The sequence below is a fragment of the Euprymna scolopes genome, chromosome 42, assembly GCF_053919585.1.
Source record: "Euprymna scolopes isolate OS-2025 chromosome 42, ASM5391958v1, whole genome shotgun sequence".
Lineage (NCBI taxonomy): Eukaryota > Metazoa > Mollusca > Cephalopoda > Sepiida > Sepiolidae > Euprymna > Euprymna scolopes.
In genome coordinates this window covers 937,412-952,500 of record NC_136523.1, presented here as the reverse complement: position 1 = coordinate 952,500, position 15,089 = coordinate 937,412, and the positions used below count along the sequence as shown (strand labels likewise).

Genomic DNA, 15,089 nt, shown 5'->3' with positions numbered 1-15,089 from the left:
CAATAGATTGGTGACCCTACTGTGAATTCATCCAATAGATTGGTAACCCTACTGTGAATTAATCCAATAGATTGGTAACCCTACTGTGAATTCATCCAATAGATTGGTAACCCTACTGTAAATTCATCTAATAGATCGGTAACCCTACTGTGAATTCATCCAATAGATTGGTAACCCTGCTGTGAATTCATCCTATAGATTGGTGACCCTACTGTGAATTCATCCAATAGATTGGTAACCCTGCTGTGAATTCATCCAATAGATTGGTAACCCTACTGTAAATTCATCCAATAGATTGGTAACCCTACTGTGAATTCATCCAATAGATTGGTAACCCTGCTGTGAATTCATCCAATAGATTTATGACCCTACTGTGAATTCATCCAATAGATTGGTAACCCTGCTGTGAATTCATCCTATAGATTGGTGACCCTGCTGTGAATTCATCCAATAGATTGGTAATCCTGCTGTGAATTAATCCAATAGATTGGTGACCCTACTGTGAATTCATCCAATAGATTGGTGACCCTACTGTGAATTCATCCAATAGATTGGTAACCCTGCTGTGAATTCATCCAATAGATTGGTGAACCTTCTGTGAATTCATCTAATAGATTGGTAACCCTACTGTGAATTCATCCAATAGATTGGAAACCCTGCTGTGAATTCATCCAATAGATTGATGACCCTAATGTGAATTTATCCAATAGATTGATGACCCTGCTGTGAATTCATCCAATAGATTGATGACCCTACTGTGAATTCATACAATAGATTGATGACCCTGCTGTGAATTCATCCAATAGATTGGTAACCCTGCTGTGAATTCATCCAATAGATTGGTGACCCTGCTGTGAATTCATCCAATAGATTGGTAACCCTACTGTGAATTCATCCAATAGATTGGTAACCCTACTGTGAATTCATCCAATAGATTGATGACCCTAATGTGAATTTTTCCAATAGATTGGTGAACCTGCTGTGAATTCATCACATAGATTGGTGAACTTGCTGTGAATTCATCTAATAGATTGGTAACCCTGCTGTGAATTCATCCAATAGATTGGTAACCCTGCTGTGAATTTATCTAATAGATTGGTAACCCTGCTGTGAAGTCATCCAATAGATTGATGACCCTACTGTGAATTCATCCAATAGATTTATGACCCTGCTGTGAATTCATCCAATAAATTGGTAACCCTGCTGTGAATTCATCCAATAGATTGGTGACCCTGCTGTGAATTCATCCAATAGATTGGTGACACTGCTGTGAATTCATCCAATAGATTGATGACCCTACTGTGAATTCATCCAATAGATTGATGACCCTGCTGTGAATTCATCCAACAGATTGATAACCCTGCTGTGAATTCATCCAATAGATTGGTGACACTGCTGTGAATTCATCCAACAGATTGGTAACCCTGCTGTGAATTCATCCAATAGATTGGTAACCCTGCTGTGAATTCATCCAACAGATTGGTAACCCTGCTGTGAATTCATCCAATAGATTGGTAACCCTGCTGTGAATTCATCCAATAGATTGGTAACCCTGCTGTGAATTCATCCAATAGATTGGTAACCCTGCTGTGAATTCATCCAATAGATTGGTGACCCTGCTGTGAATTCATCCAATAGATTGGTAACCCTGCTGTGAATTCATCCAATAGATTGGTAACCCTGCTGTGAATTCATCCAACAGATTGGTAACCCTGCTGTGAATTCATCCAATAGATTGGTGACCCTGCTGTGAATTCATCCAATAGATTGGTGACCCTGCTGTGAATTCAGGATCTGAAGTGTGCTGCTGCAGAATACTGATCCTGCATTTCAAATAACATCACTAATGAAATGACGATACACAGCCTTGGCGTTGCATGCAAACTGGTAAACCCCGACTTCAACAAAATGGTGACACGCAACCTTGGCGCTCTGTAGAAACTGGTGACTCCAGTTTCAGCAAAATAGTGACACACAATCTCAGTACTCCCTCTACAAACTGGTGATCTGACGACATCAGTAAATCAGCGACACACCACAGAAAACTCAGTTCTCCTACAGATTAGCAGTCCCATAGCCAGCACGATCGACAACTCGCCCACCAACAGGATTTTATCTACATCATGGCCAGCGGTGATTATGAACTCCTGTTTAGCGCCAAATCTCCCATTAAATTCGCAACACGATGGAGACAAATGCTCTAAGATCAACCACGACCACACAAGCCACATTGGAGATACCGCCATTTTTGGCATGTGTGGGAATGATAATGGCCCCATCCTTGGGTCAACCACACATGACACCTTCAGAACAAGCTCATCACAAGCACATCGGATTCTTAAGAAGTCTCGATATATTTTCATGCATGCATAAGGGAGCCAAGAGTTTCCATAGAAGAAACAAATTCTTTTTGGATGAGTAAGTAACTTATGAATGAATTCATATTCATTGTTACTTAGAATTGTTACTTGAAAATCAAGCTAGTCCACATATGAAACCCCTAGCAAGTTTTAAAGCATTCAAAATTATCTTTTAGAAAATACTATCGTTTGGTATGTATATTAGAGTGATTTGAAGGATATTTAGTGCTAAATATGATTTTACAAGACAAAATTTATGTAAAAATATGTGGATTTTTTTTTTTTTTTTTTCAAATTGTGACAAATCTTTGTCTTCAAAAATCTAAAACAGTATGAAAACTGAAAAATTAGATGATGTACTTTAGATGAATAAAAGAATGCACAAGCCAATTCAACAAGTTTAAAAAATGATTTATTTTAAGATGTTATTTTGAATAAGACGTCCATATAAATGAACAAGATTTTGGAAACTTTTGCTGAATTATCCCCCCCCCCTATTTTTTGGTCCCCCGACAAAAGAGGTTAATTGTAAATTCACCTTTGTCTGTTTGTCTGTTCGTCTGTCTGCACTTTCTCAATAACTACGCCTTGGAATTTTTTTTAACATTTTGCACATTAAACATGATATGAGTAAAAAAGTAACAGAACGGATTTTTTTGCTTTCCCCTAGGGGTGCCTTTCGAGTTAAAATGACTAAAATTGAAACATTTGTGCTTACTAAAAAAAATTGATGCATTGGATTTTTATAAAACTTCTGAAAAGTTGTAACTAACTGATTTCTATGTAATTGTGTTTGTCTATACTTTGCGATAACTCTTGGGTGTGTCCCAGGGGCTCTTTTAGGGCTAATGAAAACACTTCATTTTTGGGACTATTTTACCATATTTGTCCAAAATTTTCCGTGTATGTCTATTTAGCAGTATTGCATGGTGCTGAACTCTAATTTAAATATGTTTAGGCCTTGGGTACTTTTGGGGTAAATGGGGGTGGAGAGTGGGTGAATGACTTTGTCATTTCCTTTTTTGCATGGTGCAGAACTCAAATTTACATATGTTAAGGCCTAAAACTGCACCGTTTTTTTTTTCATTTTCACCAGGATTTGACGTTCCCTGGGAACTTTTGGGGCTAAATGGTAGGGGGTGGGGCAAATGCTGAACTTGTGAACAGTGCACAGTGAACGAGGCATAAGAAAATGACTATATTTTCATGCCTCGTTCACTTGTATGCTTCACTTGTTCATTTAACATTCTTTCATTGTTCTACTGACTATTTCAGCGTCCCAAATTATACCTTGGCAAATATGCTTATTTTTGCTATGTCTATGCTGGTTATCTCCTTAGATTTGAATATCTGTTGACATAAGCGCCTTATTAGGTATATGACATAAAGCACCTAATAATAGGTATATGACATAAAGCGCCTAATAATAGGTACGTGCAAAATGAATACCGATGCTCAAAATGTATAAACATTTTGATCCCTCCTTTACTTAAAAATTCGCCAAAAAGCAGGAAATTAACCAATTTTAATGAAATCTGCAGTATTTATCAAATAATGATCACGGAATATAATGAACCCATTATTTTTTTATTTAAATATTAGTGAAAATGTATTATTTTTTTTTAAACAAAAACATCTTTACTAAAGTTATGGTTTTCAGTAGTAAAAAAAAAAGAAAAAAAATGAATTAATTTATTTTTGCTTTTTTTTATGAAAATAAAGCATCGTACATTGTAACTTTGAAAAAAAGAAAAAAGATTTTTTTTTTACAGGAACATTATGGAAAAAGCCCGTCAAGTCTCTATTAATGAGTTAGATATAACCCAAAGAAAAATTAATTTCTTGAACTACTGATATTATCATTGAATTAAGCATTTTTTTTTTTTTAATATTTTCACACTAAAAAATTATAACTGCAAAAAATATTTATATTTATATTTGAACGTGAAACTTTTAACGTAACATAATTTTTGGTACTTCTACACTTTATCACTGAAACTGAAGACGCCATTTTATTTTGCGCACTTGCTGTTAAAATACAAGGGAGAAATCAGTATTTTAAACTATGGCTGAAGCATAAAATAAATAACCAAAAATTAAACTGGAGAACGATTGTTTCCGGAAAGAATTAATTAACCTAAAATTAAAAGAAAAACTTTCCCCGTTTTCATTAATTAAATCAATTAAATCAATTAAGCAATTATGGATATATGTTCTCTTTCACTTTATTTACTTTTTTCATAGTTCTTTTTCATAGTTTATCTAGTTTAATTTTTTTGGTATTTATTTCTAACTTCGGCCATAGTTTAAAATACTGATTTCTCTCTTTGATTCTAATCGACAGGTGCTCGAAATAAAATGGCGTCTCCAGTTTCGGCGATAAAGTAAGCACCTAATTTTTATATAATCTTGTAAAAATAATTTGTTTTTTAATTTAAGAGCAGGAACACAGAAAAAGTTAATTTATTGTTCTCTGAATTAGAATAAAAATAAAAAGGAAACACACACACACACACACACACACACACACACACACACTTGAATTATTATATAACTCGTGCATGAATAGCAGTGTCAGAAACCGATCTTAAGAATGCGTGAAAAAAATTGAATAATTCGACCTCCTATCTTTACAAGCTTATAACTACTCGAAAAATGTAATTGAGACCCTAATTTTTTTTTCAATTAAAGGAGCAAATACCAAAATTTAAAAAAATAACAGGTTTAATAGCAAATTATGCAATATTTGTTTTTTAAATCGGTGTTCTTTAAAAAACATTTGAAGAAAATCAACGAAATTTTACTTACTTCGATTATAAAAAATATATATAGATTCCAAAAAATCACTTACCTATAAAAAATCCTATTCAATGTGTACTTCCATTGTTCATTGTTAAGAATTTATCCATATTTATACTTATATTCCATGCCCTTTTTAAATAAAATACTTTTTTAAACAAGGATTCCAAAAAAAAAATGCGGACTCATTTTTTGACTGTTCAAATAAAGGGAGACAAATCTTTGATTTTTTTTTTACGATTATCTTACGGTGACTTATAAATGCCATAATTAATATCTCTTTTTATTGTGCGCTGTTAACCAAAATTAGTATTTTGGGGCCTCCGTAGCTGGAAAAAGCACACATTCACTTATAAGTTTTTGCTGTTAAACAAAAAACCCAGTCGACCGATTTTTTTTTATTCTCTTAATGAAATACACGAGTTTTTGATTATTATATTTTATTTCTACTTTATCGAGTGAATTTTTTTTAAATATCTAAAAAAGAAAACATTGAATGAAATAGAAAAAATTGTCGTCAGTGTCCGGTATTTACTTAACAATATAAGCATAACATTAAAAAATCCAAAAATTTTCCAAAAATCATTTCTTTTTTGTTTTAATTTACAATATATTATTTATTGATCTTATATCTTCAATTTGTGATATATAAAACTTTGGTGGGTAAATTAATTATTTAAATTTTAATAGACCTTCAAAATGGGGGGGGAGTTGAATTTAAAAAATAACGTTTGTCTAACATATTATATTCGGTTTATTGGAAAGAGCATAAAATTTCACACTGACCCTGAAAATATCGTAAAAATTGAACCAATAGAAAAATTTTGATAGATTTTTAAAGTTTAAAAATTGAAAAAAATTTCACTCGTAAAATTCAATTGATTTCATGCGTAAAAAAAAATGGCTGGTTGAACGCGCACCGGCACTTTGTAAACACTGTTTTAAAAAAAAATAAAAAATAAAAATATTTCTATTATTTTTTAAACAACTTTAATATTTTATTTAGGAAGTATATTCCATACAGAAAATAAACAACCCACTTTAAAAAGAGAAAGTACGAGTTTTTTTATATTTTATTCACAGTTTTCTGTTAGGTGTGTCAAAAATTCCCCCAAAATTCTGATACACCTAGTAATTTGCTATGCAGAATCTAAAAATCACTCATTTTGTTCAATCATGTTACGTTTTTGAGATACGAGGCGGTAAAAATAATTAAAAACGCCATTAGTGCTATTTCCTCGGATCAGTCTGGAAAAGCTTAAGGCTGGCATCTTTGATGGGCCTCAGATAAGCGAACTTATGAAGAACTCAATGTTTGACAATGCAGTGAATGCAGATCAACTAACCATGGTTATTGTAGTTCAGAGCATACAGTAGCTGATCCATGTTGTCATGAGTTTCTTTCATTAGCACTGAATGACCGATTGGGATTGAAGATTATTTATTTCCGTTGTGAAAGAGGTCTGCCTTGAAACTTCTGCTGGAAGAGTCGATGAACAACAATCTTCATTCATAGTCCAGTCCCATTGATTGAATCAAACCAGCAATGTTGTTGCAGTAAACTAATGACGAGTCCTTCTGGGTTGTAAAGAACTTTCTAAATTCTCTTTCATGCTCTTGGTACCAAAAGAATGTTGTCGCAGGTGCTAGCAAATTTTTTCTCACAAAGACGAGAACCCAGAAGCTGTGCCGATTCTTTTGATAGGTTTATATCCCATGTTAGGTCACTGAGATCTGCTTGTGTTAGAGGCACTGGCCGGTCATTCTCTTCTGGCATGTATTCTCCACCTTCTTCCCTGTCTAGTGCGTTATCAGATTTCAATTTGGAGCTAGATTCCATTACAACATCTGGCTCGGGAACGAGCAGGCCTGGACCATGAGGGACTGGTCATATGGCAGACAGAACATTAGGATACTGAATACAATGCTTGTTCTTGCGGTTGACTCCTTTAAGATTAGTCATGCAGAAATAGCAGTTTGACACATGATATTTACCCTCTCTCCAAACCATTGGAACAGCGAATAGCATACTCTTCCTTTTTTATTTCTACAATCATGCAAGTTCTCAACACGTTTTGCAGCTAACATGGAGTACATGGGGGTCGCGTGTGTATTTAATTTGCCCGACTTTCACATGCTATTTTTTCCAGATATTTTGATCGCCGCGTGTTTCTTTCACTTTTCAGTATAAAACATGCAAAAACTGGCTTGAAGCCACGTCATGTTTCAAGGTCAAACATCATGTGACTTAAGTTTCTCGCACCTGTCAATTTCATTTTATAAACGTTAAATTAAGATGCTTTTCATTCCTCTTCTCTCGTGGCTGAGATGGTTAGGTCCCAGGGTTTTTTTCCATTTCGTTTCCACATCCACGTCAAAGGTTCGGGTTTCAAGCCTACTTTCCTACTGAAATTTTTTTTTTTCTTTTTCACCTCCAAACACCTGGCCAACGTTTTTTTTAAAACAGGGTTGTTTTGATCACCCCGCCTCCAAACACACGCACCTACAAACACCCGGACCATGCCGGGGGGTACTGCCCCGCCGCTAGTCTATAATATAAAAGGCAAAATGGGTGCACGTGTTTGTGTTTGTCCAAGAAAGGCTTTTTTTGCCGGGCTTCTCAACAAAGTTACTTTTTTGGAGAAATTTCCTTATACTTCCTAGATTATAATATCTCAGATTCGAAAATAGACATCGTCTCTGTCTTTTGTTTTGATCGAGTTTAAAAAATCCCTGGTTTCCAGTGTTTGTTTGTCTTTCTCATATAAATAAAGTGAAAACTGATTGAAGCAAACAGCAGTACCTGGTCTTCTGGGCCGGCACGTCATGAAGGTAATCAGCTTTGATCAATGTGGGGGAAACCCTTCATATCAGACAATTGCTATTTATTTGGACACTGCTAGAGCTCCCCCTTTTAGGGAGGAGCTGGTTTTCCTCAACATCGTGAGGAAACATACGGTAGAAACTGGCCTACAGTCAGAGTTAAGTGCATGATTCTTAACTCAAGCCAGACATTCATTTCTGCACCTGCGTGAACTCATTCACTTAATTATTCATCTCTGCAAGTCAACTTCTTGATTGACATCGCTATATTTGAACACTTTTCACTTCCTGTCGCGTCATAGCATAGCGGTAAGATGTCAGGTTTTCTTTCACTTTTTTTTTACGCCTTCACATCACAAGTTCGAGTCTGCCTGCCTAGTACCACTTATTTTTTTCCAGCTCAGCACACACCTCCAAACACCCAGGCAACGCCGGGCACTCCTGCTAGTTTCAAATAAATTCTGGAGATATCAAAATATTCAATTAGTACGAATAAAAAAACAGTAACGTTTGCTCACAATACAGGGTGTTTCAAAAGTCTTGGGAACATTACAAATGCGTATATCTCATGCACTATTCCAGGTAGAAAAATGAAACTGGTGCCATTTTAAAGCTTGCTTAATCAAGTTTTTGGTCATACTAATGATTTTCGTCTTATGTTTCCAGGTGCAGTAATAACGTTCTCTAAACAAGACAAGACATTTTGCGTCCTCCAATTTGCAAAGACTGAATCGTGGACATGTGTTCAGCGTGCATTTCGGAGGAAATTTAAAAAAGAAGCCCCTGAAAGGAAATCCATTGTCAGATGGCATGCTAAATTTGTGAAAGATGGGTGTTTGTGCCAAAGTAAGCGAACAGGTCGCCCTTCAACTTCAGAAGATGCAGTAGAGTAAGATCGGACAGCCTTTCAGCGGAGCCCCCGTAAATCAGTGAGAAGAGCCAGCAGGGAACTTCAGCTTGCTCCAGCAACTGTCTGGCGTGTCTTAAGGAAACGACTGCAAATGGTACCTTACAAGCTCAAGTTGGTCCAAAAGTTGAAGGACACTGATAAGCCACTTCGCCGTGACTTTTGCATTGCAATGCAAGAGAAGTTGGAAGATAACGGCTTTGATGACCGGCTTGTTTTTAGCGATGAGGCGACCTTCCATCTGAATGGCAAAGTTAACAAGCATAACACTCGCATATGGGGTACTGAGAATCCTCATGAACTTCTTGAGCACGAGCGAGATTCACCAAAAGTGAACGTGTTTTGTGCAATTTCCAAGAAAGGTGTCTATGGACCGTTCTTCTTTGAAGAGGCAACTATCACTGGTGAATCCTATCTCAACATGCTGGAAGACTGGTTAATGGCTCAGTTGGAAGAAGCATAATCTGATGACTTCATTTTTCAACAAGATGGTGCACCACCACACTGGAGTCTTAGAGTAAGACAATTTCTTAACACAAGGCTGCCTGGTAGATGGATTGGGAGATCTGGGCGAGGTGATGACGTTCTCATACCCTGGCTTCCTAGGTCTCCAGATCTTACCCCGTGTGACTTTTTCCTTTGGGGCTTTGTCAAGCAACAAGTCTATGTGCCGCCCCTTCCAAGAGATATTGACGAACTAAAGGCTCGAGTAACGCAGTTGTGGGAACCATTGACGTCAAGATGCTGGAACGCGTTTGGCAGGAAATGGACTATCGACTAGATGTCTGCCGTGTGACGAATGGTGCTCATATTGAGCAACTTTGAAGATTCCCCACAAAACTTGAAACTTTAACCTTTCCAACGGTACCAATTTCATTTTTCATCTCCTAATAGTTTTTGAGTTATTAAAAATCGTTATGTTCCCAAGACTTTTGAAACACCCTGTATTGTAAAAACTGAAAACATTAATCAAAAGAGACCCTTCGAGAGCATTCTAAATGTAATAAGCCGTTGTTTATTTTTTTATCTTCTCTATATAAATAAAATGAACTCATTTTTTCCCGTCTGATTTTGACATTAATAGGATTAAAAATCAAGATATTTCATGCAAATATAATATGCACAAACGGCAGAACAATATCTGAGGTGTGTTATAGGCTTATTATTTCTCAAATTCCTCGATAATCTTAGATTTCTATACTTTTTCTGCTGAGAAGTCACGGCCAAAATCGGTTAAGATCAATGGAAGTGGTAGAATATTTTCTCTCTAATAAATTCCTCCTCCCCCTGCCACCACTTAACACCGTTTGGGGATCGTTCACAAGGAACAGTTGAGAAGAGAACACCGGTTTGGCTTCGTAGTTCTTTCATGTGAAGTTATTTAAAATCACTAAACTAAGCTGCAGTGCTCTGTGGCATAGTGGTTAGTGTGCTGGACAATTCACATTATATTTTCACGTTCGCGCCGACCTACCGTAGTCGTTTTTTTTTTTTTTTGTTTTTTTTCCTAAACAACTGGAATGGACTTTTCTTGGTGGCCGAACTGTTAACGTTGCAGATGTTTTTTTGTTTTTTTTCACACTTTATTTTCCTACTTTTACTCATGACTCCGGGTTTGATCCTTCCTACTTACCTACCATAACATTTTTTAAAACTCCCCCCCCCCCGTCCCGGAAACAAACACTCGGGCAATGCCGGGTACCCCCGCTAGTTTAAAATAAATTCTGAAAATAGTTATGAAAATTAGGCATTCAGATAGACGTCTTGTGAGTATTTCGTTTGTTCATTTAGATGAAATTTGATGAAGCAACATAATTACTGCTGCTTTAAAGCAAACATATGCATCCATAGCTTTTCCCAATCACAATTCATCCTTTATGATGTCACACCGCTTTTAGCTGCTACTACTATTCATCTTTTATGAAATCATCCATTTTCATGGAAATGTCTATTTCTTCATGTGACTTTATACCGCCTCCCATGAGAGTCGGATGTGACACAAAGTTGGTTTCAAGCAAGCAAATAAGCTTAATAGAAGCTTGAGCAGAGGGTCAGTATTTTTTTATATATATTATTAAATATCTCCCCCTCCCTCTCTCTCTCTTCCTCTTCTCTTCCTTTCTCTGTCTTTATCCTGCGAAAGAATGGTTGAGACTTTCTGGGTTAGTGAGTGAGTAGAACAAATATGGAAAAAGTGATAAAGATGAACTTGTGACAAAGAGGGATAAATAAAAACTCAAAAAGGATGACGTCATAAACATGAATTAATTTCAAATGGATGACTTTATAAAGCATGAATGGTAATTTTATGATGTCATCCATCTCGTTTTGTGATACGGTTTCAAGATACAAGTAAGCAAGATAAAAGATCCAACGAGTATTTTGGTAGTATACAAGACCACCTGGCACTTTTGCTGGGAGCAAAGTGTAGTATCTGTTCCGGCAGATACTGCAAGCAAAGACCAGATGTGGGGGCAACCCCACATATCTGACCTTTAACCAGCTCCCATTTCCCACCTCTCGGGAGCTGGTCCCCTTTTTCTCTTCTCCTTCCCTTCACTCCTCACATTAAAAATTGGCCTTGTGCCTAATTTGCTTGGTGGGGGAGCAAATAAATATCATCTGTTCCGGCAGATGTTGCACTTTGTGACCATTGCCCTTATGGCAATTGGTTGTTGGTACATGTAGGGGCAACCCTATATGTACCATCCCCCTCCCCTCCCTCCCCCTTCACCTCACATAAAAACCGACTTTGTGTCATATTTTGCTTACGTGGGGAAGCAAATAAATACCTACAAGACCACCTGTGACCCGTTGGGTCAATACTTCTTATTTCCATCTATCTGTGAATTTTTCAAAAGCTATCAGTCATCTTTTGCATCATACAAACAAGTGAAATTGTATATGTGCACGATAAATATGATAACCAAATCCATAGAATTTTAGTGGAAAAAATGTGACCCACTGGGTCACCCATTGTTAGTTTGTAAGGAAAATGTGAGTTGCTATCCTTCATACTTAACTTTGGATTTTGCTATTGGACAGGTTGTGCTAAAAGCTATAAAATTGAGTGTTTGAGTTCTTGTGGATTCAAAATGTTTTAGTCGGTAAAAGTTTATTAATGATTGTACTAACTAATCAAGAATATGATCTCACCAATTAGCTTGACTAAGATTAGCCATTTCGGTGACCTTTTTTCTCTCGTAGTGTGGTATATGTCATGGGTGAGTATAGGAGGTCCACCCTCCTAGGTCTTGCTTCCCTTCTTTGGGAAAGAGTTAGTTAATAGCGAACAGCCTTAGGGACCACTACCGGAGAATGCCGATGGGGCTGCTTAAGCTATTTTTAGAAATCATCCTGGCTCTTTTGCTCGAGCCACGGGGGTAGCATGCTCTCATTCCATCAGCCGCAACCGACATCCCCAACTGCTTCACTAATGGTTCCTTTTTGCTACGCCTCACTAGCTCCCGATAAAGCCTATTCCTAGACTGTGGTGTGAGATTGGAAAACGAGCTTCCAACCGCAGTGACCCATTGAATATATATGTACAGTGAACGGCTGAGGAAGATCAACCTTTCTGTGTGCTTGTGATGCAGGAGATCGGGATGTCTCAAACCTCCCTCGCTCAGATTTCGAACACAGACATCTCTGCAAACATAATGCTTACCCTCGTTCCACAAGAGTGAGTGGAGGTGCTCCTGTAAGCTGATTTATTGTTTTGCAGGGAGGAGAAGTACAGACAGACGGTAAAGGATGAGTGGGAAGATGTATGTAGCACACACCTCCGCCCGACCCTTCAAGGACAATTTCCTTCGAATCCAAGTTTTGACAGTAGATTTGACCTTGGTTTCTACTTCCGACCAGTTTTTCTCCAGCTGGAGACCTGGTCCGAACCACACACCGAGGATCCAGACCAGGCCATCGGTCCAACTGAAGATGCCCAGAAGCGAATTTACTCCGGTCCAGGCACCCAACCGCAGACTCGCCGACTTACTGCGATTGAAGACGGCCCCTGTAACTTCTTCATATCGAGCGAGTGCCTCGGTGACCGCTTGAATGTCCATGGAGCATGACGTCATCGGCAAACGCGGAAACCCTGGCTCGTGTGCCTCCAGGGAGCGCTATCCCGTGTAGGACTGGTGTCATCGCCTCGTCCCTTAACTTGCGAAGGAGGAGTTCCAACGCCAAGGCGTACAACAGAAGTGACAGCGGACAACCCTGTCGTACCAACTGAGAGACGGCGAATGACTCTGACAGCTTACCGTTGATCTGTACTGCTACCGTTGGCCTGTCATACAGTACAAAGATCCACTTGCGGAAGTCCGGATTAAAACTAGCGGCCTCTAGCACAGATCCTAGGAACCGATGGTCCACCCTATTGAAAGCCTTAGACTGATCCAAACTGATCAGCGTGGCCTTGGTGTGGTCTTCTGTCTCCTCTATGATCGTGCGGATCAAATGAAGATTGTCCTGTATCGATCTCCCCTTCACAGCATAGCTCTGGTCTGGTTCGATCAAGTCAGTGATGACAACCTGCAAGCGATTCGCAAGAACCTTGGCCAAAATCTTTAACTCTGTGTTAAGCAGAGTCAAGGGCCTGAAATCGTCTAAATCTTCCTCCCTACCATGCTGTTGACCTTTCCTCAGCAATGTGATCACTCCCTTGATCACCTGCTCAGGGATGGAACCCTGGACAAGCCAATGGTTGGACATATCCTTCAGAAAAGGGACCAACATGGGCGACAGCCTTAAGTAGAATTCGTAGGGTAGACTATCAAGCCCTGGGGACTTGTTGCAGCTGACCTGCTTCAACGCAGTAATGATCTCATGCTCCCCGACAAGACTATCACAGCTAGCTGCTCGAGCCACCATGAGGCAGGGTGAGTCGGCCAAATAGCTGCCAAACTCTTCGACCCTGAGTCTGGGTAGTTGGGTGAAGCGCTCCGATAGATGTTCCCAAAACCCCTCGCAGATCTCCCGCGTCGAAACGACGGTGTGCCCTTCCAGGTTGTTTACTTTTCAAATGTACCTGTCCGAGCTGAGCCTTAGAGCAGCCTTATGCTCAACAGCGTCAATGTTAACAGCCTCGTTCGAGACTTTCATTAACCTAGCCCTAACTATCTGGCCCTCGTACCGCTCGCTGGCCAAGCGGTTGAGGTCTTGTTTAGCTAGTGCTATCTCTAGGGGCCTTTTTTAAAGCAATTTGGCCTTCAAAATTATATATGTATATTTTTTTTTAATTTGGCTTCAATTTTGTTTTTTTGTTTTTTTATTATTTTACAAAAATATTTACTTGATAGTAATCACTAAAGAAAACGTTATAATTAATTTGTCAAGAAGTTTGTTCTTCAATATTGTGTAAGACATTTTAAATATTTTCTTTTTATTCACTGTTTTATGAAATCTCTCTCTCTCTCTCTCTCTCTCTCTCTCTCTCTCTCTATATATATATATATATATATATATATATATATATATATATAAAAGTGAACGTGTCTGTGTGTCTGTGTATATGTATACATTTCCCTACACAATAACTTTGTCAATTTTTAGTCTACAGACTCGACACAGACGACAAATATCGAAAAATTGGCTAAAAACATTAATATCTTCACCTCCAACTGGGAACTTTTCTACAGGGGGGGAGGGGTCGCTTTTTTTTGCCGATATTTTTTAAAGTCATCCTCTCCTTTCGATTGTCTGGCCTTAATTTTAAAAAATGTCACTTCCAGTTTGGCGGTGGTCATAACAGCGTAGACGTCGGGTTTTTTTCCCGTTCCTTTCCTTGTTCGTGATACGGGTTCAAGCCTGCCTTCCTACTACCACTTTTTTTTTTCTCAGCATACACATCCAAACACCCGGGCAACGCCGAGCTGAAATGCTAGTATATCTATAGAAGTGAACGTGTCTGTGTATCTGTGTGTCTGTTTGTGTACATTTCCCTACGCAATAACTTTGTCAATTTTCAGTCTACAGACTCGAAATTTGATATACAGCGTACTGAGATTTGAGAAAATCTTTGTGATCGGTTTTCGGCCAGAAATTTGGCTGCTAAGGGGTTAAAGTTCAACGATTTGACCTTTGAGAACTCTACGAAACTCCTCCGACAATTTTGGGTCTAAACACTTGAGATTTTAGATATAGGTTCCTTGGACATGGATCTAACTTAATAACTTAATTTAAACCCAAAACAATAAATG

General features: G+C 38.1%; 2 protein-coding genes across 2 annotated transcripts in view; one reads left to right on the top strand and one right to left on the bottom strand.

Annotated features, from left to right (window-relative positions):
- Positions 1–15,089, bottom strand: part of LOC145266905 (uncharacterized) — a 234,888-nt gene that overhangs the window by 111,282 nt on the left and 108,517 nt on the right. The window lies entirely within an intron of this gene.
- Positions 10,811–15,089, top strand: part of LOC145266906 (hexokinase-4-like) — a 274,629-nt gene continuing 270,350 nt past the window's right edge. The window contains exon 1 of the mRNA XM_080122690.1: positions 10,811–10,939. The gene's annotated coding sequence lies outside the window, so the exon portion shown is untranslated. The remainder of the gene's footprint in view (positions 10,940–15,089) is intronic.